We start from the raw sequence: 26,300 nt of genomic DNA on the forward strand, positions 1-26,300 counted from the left end.
TCTCCAAGTGGGAACAACCTGATGTCTCAGCACTTGAGGAAAAGACCACGTAATAATGTTTATAAGATAAATCATATAAATGATTATACTGAAGCAGGGTGTCCTCAGCGTGAGAGGTAAGCGAGAGGAGAGAATTCTCCAGTGCTTTACACAATAAGGCTCCTCTGCCTGCAGTGCACACCATCATAGGACACCTCAGGTGTGCTCAAATTAATCAATGTGATAAATTAAACAGTGATAAACAATTGGTCAATCACAAGAGTGCAAGATCAAACAGGTTGTTCCCACTCAGAGAACCTATTGACTTTACTGCTTTTCTGTGTGAGTAGATAATTAAGCAAATTTCTGATAGCCTACAGAACTGATTCTCACCTTCCATCCCCAGCCCCCAAGACTTACCAGACCCCCCCTGCCGATGCATTTACTTACTGCCTGAACTGGATATTAAATCGTGGGGAAGAGAGGAGAAATGCGGGGAAAGAGCCAGCCAAAACTAGTATTTGTTGCTGCTGAGTGCACCAATCCAGGGCAAGCAGACGCTTCCCCCATGTCTTAATAACAGACAATGGACTTTTCCTCCAGGAATTTGTCCAAACCTTTCTTAAAACCAGCTACGCTATCTACTTTTAACATAACTTCTGGCCACTTCATTTTTAAGCTTAGATCTTTCCTTCCAAACAGAGACCTTGCTAGATGTCAAATACAGCACAAGGTAACTTCACATGGACTTAACTGTGCAGGAAATGAATCTCCTCATACACCCACCATATAGTGCAAAAATGTGCAAAGGTCTGTTTTTTTCTTTCGATCACTACATAGCCTAATGCCACACAAGCAGCGCTGTTACAAACATATTCTGAAGGTCAATGCTAAGGTTGACAAAGTTTCCTTCCTTGGACCAGAAGGAGATACTGACAAACCACTGGAAGAGATTCTAAAACAACTACCCAGAAATAACACCCAAAGACCCACTCAGTGTGTGAACCAGTTGAGTGGAGTGGACTAACTGGGGGTGGAAATGGGCCCAGAGTTTGCTCAGCAGAATTTCCCAGACTACCTCTTCCTCTCAACACACTGACATGCTACCACCACCACCAACACTAGGAACACCTCACCGAGTATGCCAGCAATGCTTATAAACTTTATAAAACACATTATTATATTTTCTTATAAAGCATATATTTTAACTGAACTCAGCCTTGCCATTCACAAAAATAGAAAAGTTCCCATTTCAAGCTGTCTCATGTACACTTTTCAAATCTAACATATTGTAATCACAAAACAGAAAATAAAATTATTTTTTCTACCTTTTGTTCTCTGATCAATATTCAAATCTTGTTGGTCCCAGGCTCTTGTTGTCTTGCTTGCCAGGGTCTCCTTTCTCCGTGCTAACCATCCGTCTGCCATCTCTGTTCTCCCCTTCCGTTTCCCTTCCCTCTCCCGGAGATCTGGCATCTTTCCTTTTTTTTGTCTCCATCCACAGATTCACCTTTTCTCAACTCCCCACCACCCCAGGATCCACCATCTCTCCCTTTCTGTTCCCAACTATCCTCCTATCCAGTATCTCTATCCCCCCTCCACACCATCCCCTGTTTCCAAGTTCTCTCCCTTTCTGTTCCTTCCCTCCCTAAATCCCATTATGCACCATCTCTCTCCCACTCCTCTGTTTTTAGACCCATTATTTCTAACCCCCAAAGTCTGGCATATGCACGTATCTTTGAACCCCCCCCCTTCCCTCTCTCCCTCTGTGTACTTTTACACCAGGACCCCCCTCCCCCGAAGGTCTGTCCCCCCTCAGAAGGGCTACACCCCACCCCTGAAGACCTGCACCCCCCGAAGGACTTTACCTCCCACCCGAAGGTCTGTCCCCCTCTGAACGCCTAAACCCCACCCCTGAAGGCCTGCACCCTCCCCGAAGGATTGTACCCCCCACCCGAAGGTCTGTCCCCCCCTGAAGGCCTGCACCCATCCCGAAGGCCTGCACCCACCCCGAATGCCTGCACCCACCCCGAAGGCCTGCACCCACCCCGAAGGCCTGCACCCCCGAAGGCCTGTCCCCCCCCCCTTGAAGGCCTGACCCCCCCTTGAAGGCCTGACCCCCCCTTGAAGGCCTGCCTGCTTGTCCCCCCTTGAAGGCCTGTCCCCCCCTTGAAGGTTGGCACCCCCCCAAAGGCCTGCACCCCCTTGAAGGCCTGTCCCACCCCCTTGTAGGCCTGTCCCCCCCTTGAAGGCCTGCCTGCTTGTCCCCCCTTGAAGGCCTGTCCCCCCCCTTGAAGGCCTGCACCCCCCCTTGAAGGTTGGCACCCCCCCAAAGGCCTGCACCCCCTTGAAGGCCTGTCCCACCCCCTTGTAGGCCTGTCCCCCCCCTTGAAGGCCTGCCTGCCTGTCCCCCCCTTGAAGGCCTGCACCCCCTTGAAGGTCTGCACCCCCCCCCCGAAGGCCTGCACCCCCCCGAAGGCCTGTCCCCCCACTTGAAGGCCTGCCTGCCTGTCCCCCCCTTGAAGTCCTGCACCCCCTTGAAGGTCGGCACCCCCCCCTGAAGGCATGCACCCCCCCTGAAGGCCTGTCCCCCCCCCCGTGTAGGCCTGCACCCCCTTGTAGGCCTGTCCCCCCCCCTTGTAGGCCTGTCCCCCCCTTGAAGGCCTGCCTGCCTGTCCCCCCCTTGAAGGCCTGCACCCCCTTGAAGGTCTGCACCCCCCTCCGAAGACCTGCACCCCCCCTTGAAGGCCTGCCTGCCTGCCTGTCACCCCCCCCCCCCTTGAAAGTCTGCCTGCCCGCCCGCCCGCCCCACCCTGAAGGCCTGATGCCCCGACCCACCCCGAAGGACCATTCGCCCCCCTGGCCTCCCCGCACTACCTATGAAGCAGCCGCAGCAGGATCGCGACGTCAGCTATCTTTGCGCTGCTTAGGAGCTGCTTCCTGCGCCGGGCTACCTTAAGCTACTGCCCCCCCCCACGCCCGAAGGACCGCTCGCCCCACTGACCTTCCAGCACACCTATGAAGCAGCCCGCAGCAGGATCGCGACGTCAGCAATCCCTCAGCTGCTTGGGCGCTGCTTCCTGCGCCGCGGTCCCGCCCCCTCCTCTGACGTCAGAGGAGGGACGGGACCGCGGCGCAGGAAGCAGCGCCCAAGCAGCTGAGGGATTGCTGACGTCGCGATCCTGCTGCGGGCTGCTTCATAGGTGTGCTGGAAGGTCAGTGGGGCGAGCGGTCCTTCGGGCGTGGGGGGGGACTGAGCGGCAAGGCCGGGAACACCCCCTCAGGGCTGGTACCCGGGGCGGCCCGCCCCCCCCGCCCCCCCCTAGGTACGCCACTGGTACTCACCTGTCACAGTTTTGGTCTGATGTGTGGTCTACTATTAGTCAGATTTTGCATATAAATGATGTCATATCATTTTATATTGTCATATATGGTGCTAGTGTTTTAAGGAAGCATCACTTAGATAAATATGAAATTAGACTGCTTAAATGTTTACTTCTTCTTGCAATTAAAACTATTTTATCTCAGTGGAAGGACTTCTCCTTGTTACACTATAACGCTTGGTGGAATACGGTGTGTCTGTTTTCCAAATATGAAAAGATAGCTGCAGATAAAACTAACTCTAGCCACACATTTCACAAAGTGTGGTCTCCTGTCTTGGCCTATTGTTCATCAGCATAGTGCTATATCTCCATATCTCACAGTGGTTTTTGACTTACTTTTGTTATATGATATGACTATGTAACACGATGCTCATTATGTCTTCTTCTGATTTCTATTACCATTGTATATTTCATCTGTGCGACCCATTGATCACTGATTGTTATACTGCAATGACAGACCTGTTGTCTTCTGTTTGCTGTTTTGTTATGTTTATAAAAATTCAATAAAAAAGATTGAACTAAAAAAAAAAAAAATTACTGGCGATTTGGGAAAATTCAGGAAACATGGATTAAACATTCTAACTAACAAGCAGGCAGACCTTTCCAGACACTCTAGTAGGAGTAAGGGAAAAAAAACCAAACCAACAACTTGAAAATGGCAGGGAGAACTAGAAGCACCAAGACTACAATCAAGACCGGCATTCTAGTCACCGAAGGGATCCAGGGGATAGCCATGGGGATGGCGGAGGATGACCCAGGACGGTGGACAGAGGTCTTTGTGCAGACCGAGGCTATCCCCCAACAGTACACTACAGTCTCCACACAGATAGAAGAGGTGGGCCAGCTAGACGGAGACATCTTACAGGAAATGAGGAGCCTAAGGGAGAAGGTGAAGCACTTGAGAAGCATCCGGGAAGACGAGGCCTTCATCGACGGAGTCATCCAGGAGCTGTCCCAAATCACCGAGCAGGTGCAAGACTAGACCATCCTCGAGACGCCCAAACCGACCAAACCTACAGCTTTGAAACCAACGATTGGGGTACAGGAAGAGGCTGGAAACGCTGAATACTGGCAGCTGGTAACCTCCTCCACAGGCAAGCACAGAAGACCTTCCCCTTTTTCAGTTTCTTTTTCTTCTTTACATCAACCCCACAAATCACCTTGAGGAACAGATTCCAGCTTTTACAGGAAGGAACTGCCAATGAGGTACAGGAAGATGTCCAACAGATGGCTCCGGGTCAGGGGATAACAGATCAGTTCCCCCCAAAGAAGCACAGAGTGGTAGTCATTGGGGACTCCATGCTGAGGGGCACCAAGGGACCAATTTGCAGACCGGATATGCAATCAAGAGAGGTTTGCTGTATACCAGGAGCCAGGATCTGAGATGTCACCGCCTACCTTGATAGACTTATCAAGCCCCAAGACCACTTCCCCATGCTTCTCATCCACGTCGGAATGAACGACACTGCCAAGAACACCCCGGAGAATATACCTAAAGACTTTGGAGCCCTGGGTGAGAAGCTGAGGCGGATGGGAGCGCAGGTGGTCTTCTCCTCGATTCTCCCAGTAAGAGGTAAGGGAAGAGCCAGGAAGAACATATCCAGAGGACAAACGAATGGCTACACGGATGGTGCAAGGAGATGAACTTCGGATTCCTAAACCATGGAGAGGCACTGCAGGGACTTCAGGGACCAGATGGACTCCACCTGACCAGAAGGGGTAAGAACGTCTTTGGACACTGACTAGCCCGCCTGCTTCATAGAGCTTTAAACTAGGTAAGTTGGGGGAGGGTACCCACTCACATACCGGCGCGGTAAGGAACCATCTTGGCGAGGTAATTTGCAACTCCATTTCTGAGTCCGAGGTAAGTACACACATTGAAAACAATACTATAGGAGTCACACTAACTCAGGCGGGAAATTCTCCACAGGGACTTAGCAAACATAAGGTATGGAGGGTTATGTACGTTAATGCACACAGTTTAGGCAATAAAATTCTGGAATTGGAGACGGAAATAATGAACGCCGATCTAGATGTGGTGTCAATATCTGAGACTTGGTTCACAGATTCACATGGGTGGGATATGGCTATACCGGGTTACAACTTACTTCATTGAGACAGAAAGGGCACATTAGGAGGAGGGGTAGCACTATACACTAAAGAGGACATCAAAGTTACCAGAATCGCAGATGTCAAGTACACCGGGGAATCCTTCTGGGTGAACCTGGCCAGGGGAAATGACAAATGCCTGTAGTATACAGACCTCCAAGACAACAGGAAGACAAGGATATAGAATTAATCGAGGACATAGAGAACATCACTTTGCATGGAGACATAGTATTGTTAGGGGACTTCAATATGCCTGATGCAGATTGGAACACACTTTCCACTATGACCAGCGGCAGCAGAAGGCTAGTAACCTCCATAAAGGGAGCACGACTCAAACAAATGGTATTGGAGCCCACTAGGGATCAGGCGATACTGGACCTGGTACTCACCAACGGAGAAAGCATCTCAGAGGTTTTGGTAGGTGAAACGCTGGCCTCCAGTGACCACAACATGGTATGGTTCAACCTCAGGAAAGGCTTCACTAGATCAAACACAGCAACAAAAGTCCTCAACTTTCGGGGCACTGACTTCAAACGCATGGGAGATTTCATCCATCGTACGTTGCAAAACCAAGCTGAAACTGATAATGTAGAGGCTATATGGTCAACTCTGAAATCTATCCTACATGAAGCAACTAACCGCTAAATAAAAACAGTAAGCAAACGGTGGAGAAACAATAAACCTCAGTGGTTCACTCCGGAGATCTCGAACCTCATTAAAAAGAAGAAAAAAGCATTTATCTCCTGCAAACAATCAGGAAAAAGGGAGACAAAAGAAGACTAACTGACCAAGTCTAAAGCTGTCAAAATAGCAGTCAGAGAGGCCAAACTCCAAATTGAAGAGAATCTAGCAAAGAACATTAAGAAGGGGGATAAATCCTTCTTCAGGACAGTGACAGAAAAAGAAACACAGATGGGATAGTACACCTTAGGAAACCAGACGGGAATTATGTAGAATCGGATTCCGATAAAGCAGAACTACTGAATGAATACTTCTGCTCAGTCTTTACCAGTGAGGTGCTGGGGTCCGGTCCACAGTTGCAGACAAGGGAAACCTGTTTCGGAATTTCGAGTTTACGCCCAGCAGCGTCTACTGTGAACTATCAAGACTCAAAGTGAACAAAGCCATGGGACCAGACAATCTACACCCCAGGGTGCTTAGAGAGTTGAGTGATGTCCTGGCGGAACCATTATCCGCGCTCTTCAATCTTTCCCTAAGTACAGGAAGAGTCCCGTTGGACTGGAAAACAGCTAATGTCATTCCACTCCACAAAAAGGGATGCAGGATGGAGGCTGCGAATTACAGACCGGTGAGTCTCACATCAATAGTGAGTAAACTTATGGAAACAGTAATTAAACATAAATTAGATACGATCCTTTTTTTTTTCCAATTCTTTATTCATTTTCATATCTCATAACAAGTATACAATAATCATTCAATATTCATACAATTCACTTGTATATTTCATATAATATTAAATCTTATATTATCCCCCCTCCCCCCTTCCCTTCCACACATATCAACATTTTATTTGAATTTCACACATTATACCCTCCCAATCCCATATCATATTATTCTTCTATATAAAAAAAAAAAGTGTCTAATCATTCGAATATTCAATCAATGGCCCCCAAATTTTTTTAAACTTGTTATAATTTCCTTTTTGCATAGCAAGAATTCGTTCCATTTTATAAATATAACATATAGAATTCCACCAAAAAGTATAGTTAAGTCTTGTATAATCTTTCCAATTTCTAGTTATATTCTGAATGGCAACTCCTGTCATAATCATTAGTAATTTATTATTATTTGCTGAAATTTGACTCTTTGCTCTCATCATTGTTCCAAACAAAATTGTATCATATGACATAGCAACTGGATTTTCTAGAAAATAATTAATTTGAGACCAAATTGACTTCCAGAAGGCGTTAATACAAGGACAATAAAAAATTAGATGATCCAAAGTCCCTGCTTCTAGATTACAGTGCCAACATTTATTAGATCTAGAGCTATCAAACTTTTGTAAACTGTACATCTAATTCTCCAAGACCAAATTCGTGGCCATTGAGAAGCAGAAATTTGATGCTTAATCTCAATGCTCCAAATGTCTCTTAGACCCGTTTTTTGTTTTTTATTTGTAAAACCATATATCAATTTATACCACTTAGCGGCTTGGTGACCCAAGAAATCCGCCTGGAAACACAGGATTTCCAAACTATATTGAGTATCAAGATCTTTCCATTCAGGGAACCCCTCCTGAATAGCCTGCTTCAGCTGCAACCATTTAAAACTTTGTGACTTAGTAAAACCATATTTATGTTGCAGCTGTGAAAAACTAAGCAGCTTACCATTTGAAATAACATCATTTAAAGTTCTTATTCCTGCAATGATCCATTGTTTCCAGAGAATTTTATGACCGCCTATTTTAATCTTGGAGTTTAGCCAAATGGATTGATTTAATGATTTAAAAATTGGAATAGGTGATAATTTAGTAACATATCTCAAAGTCTTCCAAGTATCAATCAAAATTCTATTCCCTTTGTATCTATTAGGCATTGGTATACTCAAAAGATACGATCCTGAACGAGGAGAATCTACGTGATCCCCATCAACATGGATTGACTGGGTAACAAGAAAGCTGGATATGGGGGAGTCCCTGGACGTCGTGTAATTGGACTTCAGTAAAGCTTTTGATAGCGTCCCACACTGCAGGTTATTGAGCAAGATGAGCTCGATGGGATTAGGTGAAACATTAACTGCATGGGTCAAAGACTGGCTAAGCGGTAGACTTCAGAGGGTGGTGGTTAACGGTACCCTCTCCGAAACGTCGGAGGTGATCAGTGGAGTTCCGTAGGGCACGGTCTTGAGCCCGATCCTATTTAACATTTTCGTAAGAGACCTGACTCAGGGGCTTCAAGGTAAAACAACATTATTCGCCGATGACACCAAACTATGCAACATAGTAGGCAAAAGCACATTGCCCGACAGTATGACGCGGGACCTACTCTTACTGGAACGTTAGTCTTAGACTTGGCAACTAAGCTTCAATGCCAAAAAGTGTAAGGTCATGCCCCTTGGCAGCAGAAATCCATGCAGAACTTACTCCCTAAATGGTGAGACCTTAGCTAGGACTGCAGCAGAACGAGACTTAGGAGTGATCATTAGTGAAGACATGAAAACTGCTAATCAAGTGGAGAAAGCTTCATTCAAGGCTAGACAAGTGATGGGTTGTATCCGTAGAAGTTTCGTCAGCCGGAAGCCCAAAGTCATAATGCCATATTACAGATCCATGGTAAGACCTCATCTGGAATATTGTGTACAATTCTGGAGGCCACATTACTAAAAAGATGTGCTGAGAGCTGAATTGGTTCAGCGAATGGCCACCAGGATGGTCTCAGGACTCAAGGATTTCCCGTATGAGGAAAGGCTGAATAAATTGCAGCTATATTCACTTGAGGAACGTAGAGAGAGGGGAGACATGATTGAGACGTTCAAATATATCACGGGCCGTATCGAGGTAGAAGATGATATCTTTTTTCTTAAAGGACCCATGGCCACAAGAGGGCATCTGCTGAAAATCAGGGGCGGGAAATTTCATGGCGACATCAGGAAGTATTTCTTCACCGAAAGGGTGGTTGATCATTGGAATGATCTTCCACTGCAGGTAATTGAGGCCAGCAGTGTGCCAGACTTTAAGAAAGAATGGGATAGGAATGTGGGATCTCTTAGGGGAAGAAGTTAGGGGGGTGGGTCATTAGAGTGGGCAGACTTGATGGGCCATGGCCCTTTTCTGCCGTCATTTTCTGTTTCTATGTTTCTATTATCTTCCAGATATTTCATTTCTTTCAGCAAACCTAATCTAATCTAATCTTCGGTTTATATACCGGGTCATCTCCCAAAGGAGCTCGACTCAGTTCACATATAATTAAGACTAGAAAAAGAAGCATGAGAGAAGAACTATAATATTATCATTTCGTTGAGACTGTGGTTAAACTGTTTAAACATTGCGAGAACAATAAAGTTTTCAGGGTTTTATGAAATAGTTGAAACTGGCCTATAAGCCTAATAGAGTCAGGGAGTTCATTCCAGATCTCTACAAACTTGAAAGCAAAAGATTGACTAAGGGCTCCTTTTACTAAGGTGTGCTAGCGTTTGTAGTGCACGCACAAAATTACCGCATGCTAAACCGCACAGTATGCTTCTAGAATAACGCCAGCTCAATGCTGGCATTAAGGTCTAACTTGCGGAGCAATTTAGCACGTGCTATTCCACGTGTTAAGGCCCTAACGCACCTTAGTAAAAAGGAACCCTAAGCTTCCCAACAGATTTAATTCCCTTAAAGGAAGGGAAGGATAGCTTATATCTTTGTGCGTTTCTCAGATGACAAAATCTAAAAGTGTTCCAGCATAAGGGGACCAAAGGGTCAAATATTCCATAGAGAAGCTTGAAGATTATGCATTCACATTTAAACTGGATCCAGTGAAGCTTTCTCAACCTGTTTTAACAATTGCCTGAATTTTAACAAAGGATGAAAAGACTGTTGAAATTGACCCATTGTTTTCTCCTGAACTATTTCACTAACTTTATTTAGATCTTCAAACACTGAGATAGAGAAACTTCCAGACTTTGAAAAGTGTCTCTTAGTAGTCCTAGGATCAAAGTGGCAAGTTCTCCTGACTCTCTACTAGTAGCACTCGATTCTTTACCACAATTATTTTCATTTCTAGACCAATGGTATGTTGTGTGGAATGTATTTTTGGTTGAGTATTGTAACAGCTCCACTTTTAATGGTCCTGCGCGATTAATTTTCTATTATTTGATTATTTGTGAGAATTTGCTGTTTAAGTGGTTGTAAGGCATACTTGTTAAGGAAACAAACACCAAATAATTTTGTAAAGAAATTTGCATTACAAAGTAAATTTAATTCAAAACGTGTCCTCCCTAAACTCTGTATGCAAAATCTTCCTTTCCACCTGCTTTCTTTCTTTCCAAAATTAGCCGCTCTTGTTGCTGATATGGAGCCTAATGTAAGATTTCTCAGCTGATAAGATCACTGAAAGCTGGCAGAATGTCCCATTATTAAGCTATTGAGAAACACTTCTGGCAGTAAATTCAAGATTTACTCTCCCTGGGAAGTGAAGAACTCAGAATGTACTGTACCACAGCAGCAATAAACTGATTAATATCTAGAAGACTTCCAGCAACATTTGCCTTCTGTAAACATTTTCACCCATATCACAAAAGAACTTACGTATAAAATAGAGTCAAACATTATCGTTAGTTCCTAAATACTTTTGTTTCTTTTTCTGATGGAACTTTCAGACCTCAGCTTAACCATATGCACCATTATTATCTGATCACAGCAGTCTGAGAAAAACATTGCTTCTTCCTAATAGTAATTCTAACTTTCCCCAAATTCCTAGAAAAGAGACCTAGTAAATGAAGTTTACCCTCAGAAGGAATTAGACGGAATAGAAATTTTAAAAATAAATATAGAAACATAGAAACATAGAAATAGACGGCAGATAAGGGCCCACAGCCCATCTAGTCTGCCCACCTTAATGTCCCTCCCCTACCTTTGCCCTGTGAATAGATCCCATGTGCCGATCCCATTTGGCCTTAAAATCAGGCACGCTGCTGGCCTCAATCACCTGTAGTGGAAGACTATTCCAGCGATCAACCACTCTTTCAGTGAAAAAGAATTTCCTGGTGTCACCTCATAGTTTCACGCCCCTGATTTTCAACGGATGCCCTCTTGTTGTCGTGGGACCCTTGAAAAAGAAGATATCTTCCTCCGCCTCGATGTGGCCCGTAAGATACTTGAACGTCTCGATCATGTCCCCCCTCTCTCTGCGCTCCTCGAGCGAGTATAGCTGTAATTTGTCAAGCCGTTTTTCGTATGGTAGATCCTTGAGTCCCGAGACCATCCGGGTGGCCATTCTTTGCACCGACTCCAGTCTCAGCACATCCTTGCGATAATGCGGCCTCCAGAATTGCACACAGTATTCCAGGTGGGGCCTCACCATGGATCTATACAATGGCATAATGACTTCTGCCTTACGACTGACGAAACCCCTTCGTATGCAGCCCATGATTTGTCTTGCCTTGGACGAAGCCTGCTCCACTTGATTGGCAGACTTCATGTCCTCACTGACGATTACCCCCAAGTCTCATTCTGCTACCGTTTTTGCTAGGATCTCGCCATTAAGGGTATAAGACTTGCATGGATTCTGGCTGCCCAGGTGCATAACTTTGCATTGTTTGGCATTGAAGTTGAGTTGCCATGTCCTAGACCATCGCTCCAGTAGGAGTAGGTCGTGCATCATGTTGTCGGGCACTGAATCTTCGTCTGTTGTGCCTTTGCCCACTACATTACTCAGTTTGGCGTCATCGGCGAATAATGTTATTTTACCTCGAAGCCCTTCTGCCAAGTCTCTTATAAAGATGTTGAATAGGATTGGGCCCAAGACTGAGCCCTGTGGTACTCCACTAATCACCTCCGTCATTTCGTAGGGGGTGCCGTTCACCACCACCCTTTGGAGCCTACCTCCAAGCCAGCTCCCAACCCATTTCGTCAATGTGTTACCTAATCCTATAGAACTCATCTTGCTCAGTAACCTGCGGTGTGGTACGCTATCGAATGCTTTGCTAAAGTCCAGGTACACGATGTCCAGGGACTCCCCAATATCCAGCTTCTCCGTTACCCAGTCAAAGAAGCTGATCAGGTTGGATTGACATGATCTCCCCTTAGTAAATCCATGTTGTCGGGGATCCCGTAGATTCTCCTCATCCAGGATCTTATCTAATTGGTGTTTGATTAGAGTTTCCATTAGTTTGCTCACTATCGATGTTAGACTCACTGGTCTGTAGTTTGCTGTCTCCATCTTTGAGCCTTTCTTGTGGAGTGGAATGACGTTAGCCGTCCTCCAGTCCAACGGGACGCTGCCTGTACTAAGGGAGAGGTTGAAGAGCGCGGACAGTGGCTCCGCCAAGACATCACTCAGCTCCCTAAGCACCCTGGGGTGCAGGTTGTCCGGCCCCATTGCTTTGTTAACCTTGAGCTTTGACTGCTCACCGTAGACACTGCTGGGCGTAAACTCAAAGTTACTAAACGGGTCAACTGAGCCAACCCTTGTCTGTAGCTGAGGGCCGAGCCCTGGCGCTTCTCGGGTGAAGACTGAGCAGAAGTATTCATTTAATAGTTGGGCTTTTTCCGAATCCTTTTCCACATAGTCTCCGTCTGATTTCCTAAGACGTACAATCCCGCCTGAGTTTTTTCTTCTATCACTGATATACCTGAAGAAGGATTTATCTCCCTTCTGGATGTTCTTTGCTAGAGACTCCTCCATGAGGAATTTAGCCTCCCTGACTGCTGTTTTGACGGCTTTTGATTTGGCCAGGTAGTCTGCTCTAGAGTCCTGCTTCCCTGATTGTTTGTAAGAGATGAATGCTTTTTTCTTCTCCTTGATCAGGTCTGAGATCTCCGCAGTAAACCACTGTGGCTTATTGTTCCTTCGCCGTTTACTTACTGATTTTACATAGCGGTTTTGTTGCTTCTTGTATGGTTGCTTTCAAAGTCGACCACATGTCTTCCACGTTATCGGTTTCTTCTTGGCTTTGTAGCGCCTGGTGAACGAAGTCTCCCATTTCTTTGAAATTTGTGTCCTTGAATTTGAGGACTTTGGTTAGTGTAGTAGATTTAGTGAAACCTTTCCTGATATTGAACCATACCGTGTTGTGGTCACTGGAGGCCAATGTGTCGCCCACCGAAACCTCTGTGACACTTTCTCCATTGGTAAGTATCAGGTCCAGTATTGCCTGATCCCTTGTCGGTTCCAACACCAGTTGCCTGAGGCTTGCTCCTTTTATAGAGTTTAATAGCCTCCTGCTGCTGCCGGAAGCAGAGGTAAGTGTAACCCAATCCACATCAGGCATGTTGAAGTCACCTAGCAATACTGTGTCCCCACGCAAGGTGATATTTTCTATATCTTCGATTATTTCCATATCCAGGTCATCCTGTTGTCTTGGGGGTCTGTAAATTACGCCAAGATACAAGCATTTGTCCTTCCCTCTGGCCAAATTAACCCAAAGGGATTCCCCAGTATACTGGACATCTGAGATTCTCGTGACCTTAATGTCATCTTTAGTATATAATGCTACACCCCCTCCCTTCCTACCCTCTCTGTCCCGGCGAAGCAAGTTGTAACCCGGTATGACCATGTCCCACCCGTGGGAGTCTGTGAGCCAGGTTTCGGATATCGCCACCACATCCAGGTCGGCATTCCTTATTTCTGTTTCCAATTCCAAGATCTTGTTTCCTAAACTGTGTGCGTTGACGTACATAGCCCTCCATGTTATATTTTTGTTATGTCTCAGTGGGGATATTCCTGTTTGAGCTATTTGAACACCTTTAGCATTGTTTGTGTTATTTGTGCTTTCCTGAGGCTCAGAACCACAATGTGTACTCCCCATATACCCAGAACTACAGTGTGTACTCCCCCTAGACCTGGAATTACAATGTGACCCATAAATATGATGTGACCCTACTCCCGACTGAAAAGTGTGTGCACTCACCCCTGACCCAGAATTTCGGTGTCTACTTTCCTCAGCCTCATAAATGTATTGGCATTTTAGTTCGCCTGGCATGTTGTTTGTGCCTGTACCCTCCCCCGACTTACCTAGTTTAAAGCCCTGTGGAGTAGGCGGGCTAGGCGGTGTCCAAGGACATTCTTCCCTCTTCTGGTTAGGTGTAGCCTAAATTATCAGTGAAGTCTTGGGAATGACTCAGTTCAATGTTTTCATAAATGATATTACTGTTCTGTACATTTTGATATGTACAGCAAATAGTTTGTGGCAAGGAGTTTCAATCTTTAGGGAAGTGCATTGGTTAATAAACATTTGTTTCACTAGTGTGCCATAATTAGTGAATGCAAAATCTATTTAATGCACATTATCCTACAAATTTACATGCATACAATTGTAATCAAAACATTTCCAATGCACATTTAACATTTTTAATTAAAATAGATTTGTGAAACAAACCAAACTAAAAAATGTCCTTTAGGAAAAAGTGTGAAAAATCAAAAAATTAACCAAAAATTTGTTTACTTGTGCACATCCCTAGGCAGTGGCAGCAGAAGGCTTTTTTGTTTGGGGGTGACAAAGTTCCACCCCCAACCAAACCTCCTTCCCTACCATCCAACAGTTCCCCCCACAGCATCCAATATCTATCTCCTGTCCTCCCTCCCCTTCAACTCTCTCCCATGGTGTCTAGCAATTCTCTTATTCCCTTTCTTTCCTGCCCCCACCCCATGGTCTTCTGCATCTATCTCCATTCCTTTCTCCTTCCCCTCTTTGGCATCTCTCTCCTTCCCTCCCCATTTCCCCTCTTCAGCATTTCTCTCCTTTGTCACATGATCTTCAGCATGTTTCTCATTCTCCTCCCCACCTTCCCTGGGTCAATGACTGCACCATCTTCATAAGAAGAATCACATGGCAGTCCAGAGTAAATCTAAAGCATTTGTACATGTTCTAAGCTGGCTGGCTCCCACCCCCTCCAAACTTCCTGTTTTAGAGGGGACAGAAACCAGCCAGCTTTGAGAATGCACTGAACGGCTGGGTGATGCTTGATATGCAGATGGCAGAGTCACCATTCTGGGGTATCAAGGTAAAAAAAAACAACAGCTTTCAAGGAGAGAGCTAGGAAAGGAAAATTTTGGAGGTACCAAAACACCTGGGCAACCCCTGCTATGATGACTATAACCCTAAGTATTAGTAAGAATGGTTCAATATTGAGATCTAAAGTATAATGAACATGGCCAATGGAGCAGGATACTGATGTGTACTATGTAAACTTATTGAAGTATGAAAAGAAAGAAAAGATATCTGACCTCATGTTCAGCAAATTGCTCAATCTTTCAATCAACTACAACTTTAAAACTAGAATCTATATATATAAAATCGGAGGTATGTATGTGTGTATGTATGTGTGTGTGTATGTGCCGCGATCACGCAAAAACGGCTTGACCGATTTGAACGAAACTTGGTATGCTGATCCCTCACTACCTGGGATGATATGTTCTGGGGGTCTCGCGGCCCACCTGCACACGTGGGCGGAGCTACAAACAGAATATCAGATTTCACCCATTCATGTCAATGGAAAAAATGTAAAAAGCTGCCATTCTCACAGTAATTCAAAAACGGCTTGACCGATTTGAACGAAACTTGGTATGCAGATCCCTCACTACCTGGGGTGATATGTTCTGGGGGTCTCGCGGCCCACCTGCACACGTGGGCGGAGCTACAAACATAAAATCGGATTTCACCCATTCATGTCAATGGAAAAAATGTAAAAAGCTGCCATTCTCACAGTAATTCCAACTATAAAACACTTTCTATGACACTATAACCACTAGGGACATCGTTTCTATTCTACCACGGACACCATACATATAGAGTTTGTATGTTCTAACTGTGTTTGTAACTGTTTCCTTCATGCACCCCAGTTCATAATGTTATTACATTACATGAGTACTCACATATCCTGAACTAGGAACACAGGTTCCATTCTGAACCGGGAACAAACTGCATGGAGTTTCTTTTCAACCTGAGTTTCCACATATTGAGTTGTTTAAATCAATACTGAAACTTTTGGATGCCACTTATTCCAACAGATCTTCCTTTTCAGTTTAAGAGATTGCAAATTCCAGTGAGATTTGCATTCTCTATCACAATCAACAAATCACAGGGACAGACTATTACATACTGTGGAGTGGATTTAAGATCCCCCTGTTTTCCCCATGGACAACTCTATGTTGCTTGCTCAAGGGTGGGTTCACCCAAGAATTTATATGTTCTTGCTCCTGGAGGTGAAACTAAAATTGTTGTTTATAATCAAGTTTTGTGTTAGTTGTATTGTATTCATTTTGTCAAATATTTCACATTATAATTTGATTATTGTACTTTTTATAAAGCTGTAAAAAAATAATTTCATTCACCACTATAAAGTTTCTTTATTTCAATCCATTTACTGTGTTATTGCTATAATTAAATACCCGTGCAACGCCGGGGCATCAGCTAGTATTCTATAATTAAGAAAACTCAATTAAAACTAGAATATTCTATAATTAAGAAAACTCAATATACTGTAAATCAATACTTGAATATTCTTTTCATTTTCAGAGTGAAAATATTGAATGATATTCAACTGCAGGTAAGACTAATCCTTTTATATTTATTTATTTGGATTTCTTAACCACCTTTATGAAAAGATTCATCCAAAGCAGTGTACAGCAAGTATCTTCTATTCCAGAAAGCTTTAAATATATATATTTTTTCCAAAAATGGTTGATATGTGATTCTCTCCCCCCTCCCCCCCCACACACTTTTACTAAGCCATAGTAGGGGTTTCTACCATGGTCCAGAGTGCTAAATGCTCCAATGCTCATAGAATTCCTATAAGCATTGGAGCAGTATCAGAACATTTGCCCCGCCTTTTACAAAGGTGCGCTATGCTTTTTAGCGCAAGGTAAATATTATTGCGTGCTAAACATGCGCTAAATGCTAATGTGTACATGTTATCCTATGCACACATTAGTGGTTAGCATGGCTTTACGAAGGGAAGATCTTGTCAATCCAATCTGATAAGCTTCTATGACTGGGTAACAAAAAAATTAGATGGGGGAGAGTCCCTGGACATCGTGTATTTGGACTTCAGTAAGGCTTTTGATAGTGTCCCACACCGTAGATTATTGAACAAGATGAATGCAATGGGCCTAGGAGAAACACTGATTTCATGGGTGGAAGACTGGCTTAGTGGCAGACTTCAAAGGGTGATGGTAAACGGTATTAAGAACATAAGAAGTTGCCTCCGCTGAGGCAGACCATAGGTCCATCCTGCCCAGCGGTCCGCTCTCGCGGCGGCCCATCAGGCCCATTGCCTGAGTAGTGGTCTTTACCTATCTATACCCCTCAATCCCTTTTTCTTCTAGGAATCTATCCAAACCTTCTTTGAAACCATTTAATGTGTTCCTGTCTACTACAGCCTCTGGAAGCGCGTTCCATGTATCCACCACCCTATGAGTGAAAAAGAACTTCCTAGCGTTTGTTCTAAACCTGTCCCCTTTCAATTTCTTAGAGTGCCCCCTTGTACTTGTGCTGCCCCATAATTTGAAAAGTCTGTCCCTGTCTACTTTTTCTATGCCCTTTAGGATCTTGAAGGTTTCTATCATGTCTCCTCTAAGTCTCCGCTTTTCCAGGGAGAAAAGTCCTAACTGCTTCAATCTGTCGGTATATGGGAGATTTTCCATTCCCTTTATCAGTTTAGTTGCTCTTCTCTGGACTCCCTCAAGTACTGCCATATCCTTCTTGAGGTACGGCGACCAGTACTGGACACAGTACTCCAGATGCGGCCGCACCATTGCACGTTACAGCGGCATGATGACTTCTCTCGTCCTGGTCGTGATACCCTTCTTAATGATACCCAACATTCTGTTTGCTTTCCTTGAGGCCGTGGCGCACTGCCATCACTCCCAGGTCTCTCTCCAGGTTACTAACCCCTAGTGGTGTTCCCCCCATTTTGTAAGTGAACATCGGGTTCTTTTTCCCCACATGCATGACCTTGCATTTCCCTATGTTGAAGCTCATTTGCCATTTTTCGGCCCACTTTTCCACCTGCGTTAGATCCTTTTGGAGATCTTCACAGTCTTCCCTGGTTTGAGCCCTGCTGTATAGTTTGGTGTCATCTGCAAATTTAATGACCTCACACTTGGTTCCCGCCTCTAGGTCGTTTATGTAGATATTGAACAGGAGCGGTCCCAGCACCGACCCCTGCGGAACTCCGCTCGTGATCCCTCTCCAGTCCGAGTAATGGCCCTTTACGCCAACCCTCTGCTTCCTGTTCGCCAGCCAGTTTTTGATCCATCGGTGGACCTCCCCTTGTACCCCGTGGTTCCATATCTTCTTAAGCAGTCTCTCATGTGGTACCTTGTCGAAGGCTTTTTGGAAATCAAGGTAAATGATGTCTATAGATTCCCCTTTATCCACCTGGCTGTTTACCCCCTCGAAGAAGTGCAATAAGTTTGTGAGGCATGACCTACCCTTGCAGAAGCCATGCTGACTCGGTTTTAGCTGCCCATTGTTTTCGATGTGTTCACAGATGCTGTCCTTAATCAGTGCCTCCATCATCTTTCTCGGGACTGAGGTCAGGCTCACTGGCCTGTAGTTTCCTGGGTCGCCCCTTGAGCCTTTCTTGAAGATGGACGTGACATTTGCTATTTTCCAGTCCTCCGGGATCTCTCCAGTTTTTAAGGATAGGTTGCATATTTGTCGAAGTGGCTCCGCTATTTCATTTTTTAGTTCCTTGAGTACCCTTGGGTGAATGCCGTCCGGACCTGGTGATTTGTCGCTCTTTAGTCTGTCTATCTGCTTGAGTACATCCTCTTGGCTTACCTCTAAATTGACCAGCTTTTCATCTTGGTTTCCTTTTACGATCTCTTCGGGTTCCGGAATGTTGGTTGTATCTTCCCTCGTGAAGACTGACGTGAAGAACTCATTTAACTTGTCAGCTATCTCTTTTTCTCCTTTTACCACTCCCTTTCTGTCTCCATCATCCAAAGGTCCCACTTCCTCTCTTGCCGGTTGCTTCCCCTTGACATATCTGAAGAACGATTTGAAGTTTGTTGCTTCCTCTGCCAGTCTCTCTTCGTATTCTCTTTTTGCTTTTCTAATCACTCGGTGACACTCCTTCTGGTGTTCTTTGTGTACTTTTTGGTTCTCCTCTGTTTGGTCTTTTTTTCATTTTCTGAATGATGCTTTCTTGTCACTTATCGCCTTCTTCACTGCATTTGTTATCCACACTGGGTTTTTTGTTCTATTTTTTTTGCACCCTTTCCTGAACTTGGGGATGCACAGGTTTTGCGCTTCGTGCACAGTCCCCTTGAGTAAGGTCCAGGCTTTTTCCACGGATTCCATCTTCCTTATGTTGCCTCTGAGTTTCTTTCCCACCATTTTCCTCATGGCATCATAATTTCCTTTTTTGAAGTTGAGCGCCGTCATTGTGGTTCTTTTCCTCTTTGATGATCCAATTTCTAGCCTGCACTGGATCGTGTTGTGATCGCTGTTACCTAGCGGGGCTAATACCGCCACTTCCTTTGCTGGCCCCCCTAGTCCGTTGAAGATTAGGTCAAGAGTGGCATTGCCCCGTGTTGGTTCCGTGACCAGTTGCTCCATGAAACAGTCCCTCGTGACTTCTAGGAATTTGGTCTCCCTTGCGCAGTTTGAGTGCCCAATAATCCAGTCTATCCCAGGATAGTTGAAGTCCCCCATTTCTAAAATGTTAGTTCCATATAATCCTCCTCGATCCTTAAGATCATCTTTATCTAATCAGCTTTCAGTTCCTTCATTAAGAATAATCGGCACTAGACGCAAAGATATGTTTTCAGTGGTTGCTCCATCCTTGTGGAACTCCCTACAAAATTTTATTAAAAATGAAAAAGATCTTATTTCTTTTAAAAAATTGTTAAAAACCTACTTATTTCAAGATGCATTTGATTTATGAAATGATTTATTTTATATTCTTACATGTCTTTAATTTTCTTTTCTCTTGCTTCATTCTAATCATACCTATTGTATTACCCATTCTATGTAAATTCTAACAAATAATGCAATTGTAACTTTCCCCTTCCTTCCTACCCAATCATGTTTGTCCACATTGTTTTGTCAATTGTCTAACTTAAGTGAAATTACATGTATTGCCACAATCTGCTGGTTTTTAATTGTACATCGCTTAGATATTTTTTATAAGCGATATATCAAATGTAAATAAACTTGAAACTTGAAACCACCACATTTCTGCTTCCGCATACCTGCCTCAGTTCAGCCTCCAGGTCCGGGTCGATTTCTTCCGGTTGTCCAGGTGGGCGGTAGTACAGACCCAATTTAATGTCTGCCCCAGTTCCTCCCTGTAGCTTAACCCATAGTGATTCCAAGCCATCCGCCCATACTGCTGTTTCCATCCTGGCTAAAGGTATGGAGTCTTTTATGTACAGCGCTATTCCTCCACCCTTTTTATGTGTCCTGTCTCTCCTGTATAGTTTGTACCCTGGTATGGCCACATCCCATTGATTGTCCTCAGTCCACCATGTTTCTGTGACTCCAATTATGTCTAGGTCCTTTTTGCTGGCAATGATTTCTAGTTCTCCCATTTTGGCCCTTAGGCTCCTAGCATTTGTGTATAGGCAGTTCAAGTCCCAGTTTTTTGCCCTCTCTTTTGGTTTTCCTCATGTTTTGGGACTCCTGCAGTCCTCCTCATGGTTTGTCAGCCCCCGAGCTTCATCTCAGTCATCCTCCTCCTGCCGTGTGTCTGTGACGTCCTCAGCCTGTTTCCCCTGGACCTCTTGCTCCCGTAATTCCCACTCAGTCCTGAGCTCTCTTTCACAATGTCCTTGCCCCTCTGGCTCCTGTTGTTCTTTGTTGGTGCTGCTTTCCAGTTTCGTTTGTGCCCTCGGTCCCTGCAATGCGTCCTTAGGTCCTATTTCAAAACATTCCCACTCAGTCCTGAGTCCTCCTTTACAATGTCCCAGTTCAGTATCCTTGTCAGGTACTGTTGTCCGATGTGTCGAGGTCAGATCGACTATCGGCTTTCTCCTTCTCCTCAGTTTAAAGCCAAGTCTATGGCATTCTGGACGTTGCGTGCCAGCATCCTCGTCCCAGCTGTGCTAAGGTGCAGTCCATCTCTTCTGTAGAGCTTGTTCTTCCCTAAGAAAGTAGTCCAGTTCCTAACAAAGTGGAAACCCTCCTCTTCGCACCATCTCCTCAGTCAAACGTTAATTGCTTGTAGTTCGCTCTGACTCCTTGTGTCCGCTCTCGGTACTGGCAGGATCTCTGAGAAGGCTATCTTCCTTGTCCTCAGTCTCAGTTTCCTCCCCAGGATCCTGAACTGGTCAGTTAGAGTAGCCCTGTTGAAGTTCCCCCTGCCGATGTCGTTGGTTCCAATGTGGATTACTACTGCTGTCTCCTCAAAAACATCGGAAGTGACCAGTGGAGTACCGCAGGGCTCAGTCTTGGGCCCGATACTATTTAATATCTTTGTAAGGGATCTGCCTCAGGGACTTTGTGGCAAAATTACATTATTTGCTGATGACGCTAAACTTTGCAACGTTGTGGGCAGCGCAGCAAAACCTGACAGCGCAACTATGTCCAACACTATGAAACAGGACCTGCTTTTACTGGAACAATGGTCCAGAACTTGGCAACTGAATTATAATGCCAAAAAATGTAAGGTGATGCATCTTGGTAGCGGAAATCCATGCAGAACATACACCCTAAATGGTGAAAACTTAACAAGAACTGTAGCAGAACGGGACTTGGGAGTAATCATCCCGGAAGACATGAAAGCTGCCAATCAGGTGGAGAAAGCTTCAGCAAAGGCTAGACAAATGCTGGGTTGCATCAGAATGAGCTTTATCAGCCGAAAGCCTGAAGTTATACTACCGTTATACAGATCCATGCTGTCATGTTCTATAAGATAGATATGGAGCAAGCCACTGCTTGTCTTGGGATCACAAGCATGAATATTACTACTATTTGGTTTGCTGCCAGGTACTTGTAACCTGGAATGGCCACTGTTGGAAGCAGGGTACTGGGCTAGATGGACCACTGGTCTGACCCAGTATAGCTATTCTTATGTTCTGTTTGTCATAGTGACTGAGCATGAATGATCCCAGTTACATACTGCTGTTAGTTTCCACGCAATTCTCAGGGTACAATTCACTCACGACAAACATCAACACAATAACTGTTTTCATTAATTTTTATAAATGAAAATACATAGCTCAATAATTCAAGTTGTTTGTTGGTAAATATTATCATAGCTTCTTTTTTCACAGTTCTCACCATGCTAAATAAATCCTCTTTCTGGCTCACTGTTTAAGTGTGGCAGACACAGTATTATCCCAGTTAATCTGCTAAAAAGATGAGGGCATGGCTTTCTGTGTACAGCTTGGAGATTACTGTTTCCCAGTATCTAAGAACAGAAAACTCAGATTGTGCTTCATATAACCAAGCTACTGTGCCAAAATCAGCCCAACTAATAAGTTCCAAATTTTCTTGGCAGTTGGTCAAAGTCAGCATTTGTGCTTAAAATACCCTACTGCTTGTAAAAGTCACTGTACTTAAATGTTTATCATGCCGCTGTACCAGGCCATGGTGCGCCCTCACATGAAGAAGGACATGGTACTACTCGAAAGGGTCCAGAGAAGAGCAACTAAGATGGTTAAAGGGTTGGAGGAGCTGCCGTACAACGAAAGATTAGAGAAACTGGGCCTCTTCTCCCTCGAACAGAGGAGGTTGAGAGGGGACATAATTGAAACATTCAAGGTACTGAAGGGGATAGACTTAGTAGACAAGGACAGGTTGTTCACCCTCTCCAAGGTAGGGAGAACAAGAGGGCACTCTCTAAAGTTGAAAGGGGATAGATTCCGTACAAATGTAAGGAAGTTCTTCTTCACCCAGAGAGTGATGGAGAGCTGGAATGTTCTTCCGGAGTCTGTCATAGGGGAAAACACCCTCCAGGGATTCAAGGCAACGCTAGATAAGTTCCTGCTGAACACGGACGTACGTAGGTAGGGCTAGTCTCAGTTGGGCGCTGGTCTTTGCCCAATGGGCCACCGCGTGAGCGGACTGCTGGGCATGATGGACCACTGGTCTGACCCAACAGCGGCAATACTTATGTTCTTATGGTATGAGGCTATACAGAGTCTATCTGTCAGATAAAGCTTGACAGTAGAGAGTGACACAGGAACTGGGTGCCATGGTAATACCGCAGTTTATTTACAATGAGCTCAGAATGGGATACAGGTTAACATACATGGAGAGGCATAATTGAAAGTATGCCTAAGTCTGAGGTTGGGTGTTTTGTGCAAGACATCCACAGACCCAAGAGGAAAAATGTCCATTTACAAAGCTGCCAAACATCTATCTTTTATTTTTGAAAATGAGCTAGATATAAGTTTTGGTCCTTAGGACGTCTACCTTTTTTGCCCATTTTCAAAAATAAAAATGTCCACGTGAGAAACGTACAAAAGCAATTTTTGTAGACGTACTCACCAACTACCTTGTCTGATCGTGGCAGAAGGAATCCCCATCAGTTGAGCCGGTTTTGGGGGTTTCTGGCGGCTCAGCTGATGGGTATTCCCCTTGCCAGGAACAGCTAAGCTGCGGAACCCTACACTCCTACCCCTGACATCTCCCACATCCCCCTGACATTCCTGACATCCCCCTGACATCTCTGATATTCCCCTGATATCCCAGACCTGGCAGCTCAGCTGATAGGTATTCCCCGTCCAGGATCAGCGGAGCTGCGAAGCACTAAAACCCTGACATCCCCCACTTCCCCCTGACATCCCCACCATTCACCTGATATCCCAGACCTCCCCCGACATCCACTGACATCTGTCCCCCCACATCCCCCCAACATTCATGGGCCCCCTCGCTATGCCACTGATTTCAGTCTCTCAAATTTACTGGTAATGCTTGCTTTAGTACTTGTATTGTGCCAAAAAGAGCTTCTTTCTGGAGTTCACAGATATAACATGTATAGACAATTTATTCAGATGTGTTCAGAAGTTCTTTTTTTTTTTTTTTTCCATGTGGCACCCAAAACAATGGGAAATATTTCTGTATCTTTCTGCCACATTTTCTTCATCTCAGACTCCTGTCTTTCCACGCAATTCACCAAATAATCACTTGGGACTCACACCTCTATAATCAATGGGATCTAGCTAGGTACTTGGGAGGGACCGGTGTTAGCCACTGTTGGAAACAGGATACTAGGCTTGGTGGACCTTCGGTTTGTCCCAATATGGCAATTCTTATGTTATAATGTTTTCTGGCATCTGGCTTTTTATCAGTTGGGATGCTCTATGTGAAACTACTTGTAGTTTGGTGTATCCATAGGTTGGGAGGGTAGTATATTCAGTAATAGTAAATATGCCACTGGATATACATGTTCATATTGATAACAATGATACTGTGCTCAGGCCTAACATGGTTAAGTGAAATTGAGACAGTACAAATAGATCTGCAGATGTTCCCAGTGTCATATTACATAGCTGCTGCCATGACATATTACAAACCCATTTTTACTTGCAAAATACTTATTTAAGGTGCATTTGTCAAATATACTACCATTAAACAATTTACAACTTGACAAACTCCACACACTTTGTTGGGTATGGCACCTAGAAATCACTTATATCTTTATTAAAACGAGCCTCAGAAATATCAATAAAGTATATAGGCATTATCGGTAAGGCAAACAAGCACTCACCATACCTCATTCAGCCACACAGGCTCCTCATGCAGCCGGGAACCGTCACAGTAAAAAACTCAAAACATGAGAAAAACCTGTGCAGCCTCGGTTTCAGAGCATAGATATTCAGGTGCACATAAACACAAAACAGTGTGTGAGAACGTGGTCATACAAAAAAACACAATAACCACAAATTTCAAAAATCAAAAACAACAAAAAATCACATACAAAAAGCCAAGTACTTAGCTGGATATAGTTGGAGTGTACTGCAATGGTAGACTGAAGACTAAAGATGGACTTTAAACCTCTTAAATAGATCCACTGTCCATAATCCAGTTTTCCTCCTGTAGTAGTCCATCTAGCACATTAAGTTGTAAGTCCTGCATATTAAAGTTAATCAAAATTCACCATCAGAGAGCAGGTCTGCTTCATATTCCGGCTGCTGGCCACACCTTTTGCTGCTTCTGACCTATAAACCAACAGTTCAAATCACACCTGTAAACAATATTACCGGCCCATAGTATGAGACATCAAACAATAAACCCTTCCTCGACAAGAGTCTTGTTTCATTTCATTGCGTTGTCTCAGGAGAAAAGGGCTCAAACAAAATATCAAAAAATCAGACATGTTTCTTCTATCACCATGGCAATGGCTCTGAAGTGGCAGGCAGATTTAAACACACCTCCTCAGACGTCATCTGCATCATCCCAGGCACGTAATCAACATTTCCATTTCATAGTAAGAAGCGTACAGCCCCCTCAGGAGTCAATAGAACGTCTGCCATTCAATGGCATTAAGTTCTCTGGTTTCCGATGTTTGCAAAGTATAAATCCAAAATTGTTCTCTTTGTTTAAACTTTTTCTTAAGATCCCACCTTCTCTTTCCCATAAATAGTTGTTCTAATACCTGGCATTTCAATTCTCCAAACCAATGTCCAACTGTCATACAGTGTTGCACCATCGGGGCTTCACTTTTTTTTCGTATTTATACATGAACGGTGTTCAATTAGACAAGTTTTTAACATTCTTGAAGTCTGTCCCACATAAATGCGGTCACATGGACATCTTACAGTATAAATCACCCCAATCGACTCACACGAGGTATTGAATCCAGTTCTTGCCCAATAGAATTCTGAGCTTTCTTCTATCACCTCACAGATAGAACAGTGATGATATTTCATTAGTCCCCCTTCCTCACTTTGTCTACTTGACCAAACATCCGATCTACTCAGCATATCTGCAACATTTGTATTCCTTGCAAATGCCACCTGGTATTGAATTTGCGAAAGCAATGGATGAGTCTCGAATTGTGACAAATGCTTTCGTATGGCCTTAGCCACATAGTTAGACGAGCTATTAAACTTCAAGGTACATTGCATGGAATTTTCAACATTAGATTTTATTCTACCTTTAAACAATAACTCATGATTATTATGTAAAGCCCTTTTAAAGGCCTTATGTACAGCAACTTTAGGATAGCCTCTGTCTTCTAGTTTACTCTTTAACTTTCCTGCAGCTTGC

Source organism: Geotrypetes seraphini, chromosome 1 (genome assembly GCF_902459505.1).
Source record: "Geotrypetes seraphini chromosome 1, aGeoSer1.1, whole genome shotgun sequence".
Taxonomy (NCBI): Eukaryota; Metazoa; Chordata; class Amphibia; order Gymnophiona; family Dermophiidae; genus Geotrypetes; species Geotrypetes seraphini.